We start from the raw sequence: 4,313 nt of genomic DNA, 5'->3' as shown, positions 1-4,313 counted from the left end.
TCAACCGTAAAGAAAGGAAAAAATCGTCAAAACAGCAACTTTATAATTCAGATCGAAGGAAGTTTTCTTCCATATCTGCTTGAACCCTATGTCAGAATCCTCTAAGAGAGATCGACCAAAGCTTCCCAAGCTGAAAGCCTATCTCTTTCAGCTACCACACCCATCTCAACCGCGCCACCAGCCTCACCACCACGCCGATCTAGAAATCCGATCTGGTGTGAGCTCCGATCTGGCTTGGTGATTCAACGTGAGCTCTGAGGGAAAAGCTTGACAATGGCGAGAGAGACAGGGGATGATAAACAGAGAAGGAAGAGAGAGAAAAGAAAGAGACAAAATAAGAGAGGAGAGAGAAATTACCGGTGTTAGGTTCTAAAGACTTAGGATTTGATGTATTTAGAACTCTAATGTGTAATGTTGGCAAACCATGATCAAAACAATATGTTTAGTCTTATTTAGACTTGCTCAAAATTATATATTTTATGTAAAGTTTGAATCGAGAGGCTGCAGATGTATTGGTGCATTTCGGCCTGGCTCGATCGATCGAAAGTTAAACTCGATCAATCGAAAGTCGGCCATAATGTTTTTTCTGCAGAATTTTCCAGCTCAGCCCTAACTCATTAGACGTTTTGAGTTTTCTATTTTTACCCTAGGTATAAGATGCAAAACCCTAGCCACATTTTTTAAGAGTTGCTTTTGTTGTATTGTTGCTCATACTTTGCTGTTTGTGTGAATCTCTTGTGAGATCCTTGATGAGCTTTCCTTCACATAAACTTAGAGTTTTCTAGGTAGAGATATTTTTCAATACCTTGATGATCAACTCAATTGCTGTCATTAAAGTTTAAAGAATAACAAGCGCGGGTGCTTGTACTTGGTGGAGAATCCAAGAAAGAAGGAGTCTATGGATTCGGAGCTTGCACGTGGTCGTGTTAGTAAGTTATACTGGTGGGTAGCATTAGGAAGTCAAGCGAGGAGCCTGTAAGTCCTTTTGTATGAACTTCGATTCTTTCGCATAGTGGATTCAGGTTTACCTTTAGGATAGCTAGGTCAAATCCTCCCTAGGTTTTTACCGTGTGGTTTCTTGGGTCATCATATCTTATGTTATTTATTATTTTGCTGCTTTATATTCTTGATATGATTGTGTGATTCTGATAACCTAGATTTACATAAATTGACTAAGTTAATCACTTGACTAATTAACTAGGTTAATTTGATTGGTTTAAGGGGTCTAAAACTGTTCAAGTGGTATCAGAGCGGATAGCTTTTTTGTTTGAGATCTTTTGATCTCTAAGCTGATCTTTGACCCCTGTTGTCATGGAACATGGACACTCTCGTTGTTCCTCCTCACTTTGATGGGAATAACTATGCTTATTGGAAAGTAAGGATGAAAGCATTCCTGAAATCTATTGATGAGAGGGTTTGAAATTCCATTGAGTACAGATGGGAGAAGCCCACTACTCATGTGAGTGAGTGGCAAACTTCTCAAAAAGAAACAGCTGGTTTCAATAACAAAACTATGAATGTCATCTTTAATGTTGTTTCTATAAAGGAATTTAAGAGAATCTCAAATGTCGAGGTTGCTCACACTGCTTGAAAAATCTTCCAGACTGTGCATGAAGGCACAAAGGCAATTAAGATCAATAAATTGCAACAATTGACTTCTAAATTTGAAAGCATTAGAATGTCTGATGATGAATCTTTTGATGAATTCTATGCTAAACTGAATGATATTGTTAATTATGCTTTTAATTTAGATGAAATCTATAATTAACCTAAAATTGTTAGGAAGATTCTTAGATCTTTAACTGAGCACTTTAGACCCAAAGTGACTGCCATTACTGAGAGCAAGGATGTGGATTCCATCCCTGTTGATGAACTTGTAGGATCTCTTCGGTCCTATGAGTTAGATCTACCCAAAACTAACAAATCCAAATCGATGGCTCTTAAGTCAGTTGATGATGTTGAGGTTGGTGGATTTGATGATGAGCTCTCCGCTATAGAGATTGCGTACCTTGCCAAGAACTATAAAAACTTTCTTAGAAATAACAACAGAAAGGCAAGAGGTACAAACACTGCTGAACGTAGAAATTTTAGGAAGAATGATCCCACTAAGGTTAATAACTTTGAAAAACCTGGAGAAAAAATAGGTCAATCTTCAAACAATTCTTTAGGTCCTCAGTGTTTTGGTTGTCAAGGGTATGGTCATGTTAAATCTGAATGTCCTACTTACTTAAGGTCTAAGGGTAAAACTATGGTTGTAACCCTTAGTAATAATGAGATTTTTGATGTTGAGTCTGGATGTGACGAGGATGGAAACTTCATTACTTTCACTGCTATTGCTTTAGTCAATAAAAGCGTGTTTGTTGAAGAGAACTCTTCTGATGAGGAACTCTCTGAGGATGCAGATCTTCAAGAGGCCAATAATAAACTTTGCAAAATTGCTGCAAAGGATGCTATGAATGTTGAACTTGGCCTGAAGAAAATTGACTTTCTTGAGCTTGAAAAGAAAAATTTGCTTGTTAAATTATTTAATGCTAATGATCTTTTGAACCATGTGAAATCTGAGAACATGCTCTTACTTGATAAAGTTAAAACTTTAGAACATGATTTATCTGTTGCTAGATCTACTAGTTTTAAATTTGATCAAATGCTGAATGTTCAAAGGTATCTTTCTGACAAATCTGGTTTAGGTTATGTTGAAAGCATCTCTGTGTCTGCTCCTCATTCTACGAACTTTGTTCCTTCATCTTCTTCTGAACCTTCCGTGAGTGAGGTTGTGAGTGAAACTGTCAAACCCCCTGTGAGTGAGGTTGTCAAAACTTTAGAAGTTTCACCTTCTAGGAAGATTAGGGTTGATCTAGTTGAGTCTAAACCTAAGGAGTCTACCCTTTCTAAGGATAAGATGCATGGTAAACCTGCATGGATTTGTCATTTTTGTGGAAAGTCTGGATACATTCATCTTAACTGTTATAAGCTTCAAGTTGCTAAGAGAGCAAATAAACTTAAAGTGTCTGTGTCTCAAGCACAAGATCCTATAGCACTCATTGGTGAACTGGTAAAGGCGTTAAACCTTTATTCCAATCTTAGAATTGGAAATCACTCGAACGTGAATAGGAACTCCAATGCTCGTGGTGCATTTAAAAGGTTTTGGATGCAAAATACTCGATCTAATTGAGTCTTTCTGACATAGTCCTTGTGCTTCATTGCTATTCTCTTTTGTGACCATTGTTCTTTGATTTTTGTTTTTATTTTTTTTGTTTCTAGGATTTGCATTGCATAACGTTCATGCATTTCATTCTAGGATTTATTTGTTTTCTCTTTTAAAATATTAAAAAAAAAAAGAAAAAAAAAGGAGGAAAGCAAATTGTGTTTGACATTATCTTCTTGGTTTTTGAAAACAAGGTTGGTCAATCTATTTACTCATAACATGTCTTGTGTACCTTATTTAGCTTTGATAAGCTTATTTATTGCACCTTACTTGTTGAAACTTTGTAGTGCAAGTTGTGTAAGAAAGATGTTATAGTGTTTATCACTTTGTCTTAATCTTAAAGTCACATGTTATTTGACTGTCAGACTTGATCCTTTTGATAAAGGCATAAATAACCATCTCACCACTGTTCACTAGCCAATCATGAACACCTTAATGCATATCATAAGATTTTGTACTCAAAAAAATGTAGCACATGCACAAAAAGAACATAAAGTGTAGTCTCGGTTAATTACTTATACTTAAAATTGGTGTATACTATTAGGTTTGATGCCAATTCACATAATTAAAATTGGTGTGTACTATTAGCCTTGATGCCAAATTCACATAATTATGAGGCAAAATTCAAGAAACTTACATGATTGCAAGCTTATGTTCTAGGAGATGTGGGAGTTATATGATGTAACTCTTTAGGTGATAGTCTCTTTTAAATTCTATGTGATAAATTTTGTAGACTTTGTGATTAATTTGCTATTCACATATCACCTCACATGTATCTCAAGTTCTTACTAGTTGCACACATTATACAAGTTACTCTTTGCTAAACACTGTACATGGTATTGTGTGTGTTTTTTGTCTGATTAACCAAGTTTGAAAATACCTTGAGTATTATGCAAATTTTTTTTTTTTTTTTTTCTTGAGAATTTAAAGGAAGAATGGCTGTAATTTTCTTTGAGAAACTGTGCTTCAAAATTGGGTTTTTGAAAAAGCATTTCGTCTCATACTCATGCATTTTGTTCTTCAATTTTAATGCTTTGAGAGTCGTGCCCAAAATGTGTTTATTCTTTTTCTAAACTGTTTTTTTTTTTTTTTTTTTTTTTTTTTTTTT

This window comes from Quercus suber, unplaced genomic scaffold (assembly GCF_002906115.3).
Source record: "Quercus suber isolate HL8 unplaced genomic scaffold, Cork oak 2.0 scaffold_106, whole genome shotgun sequence".
NCBI classification, from domain to species: domain Eukaryota; kingdom Viridiplantae; phylum Streptophyta; class Magnoliopsida; order Fagales; family Fagaceae; genus Quercus; species Quercus suber.
Note: the sequence above shows the minus strand (reverse complement) of the source record.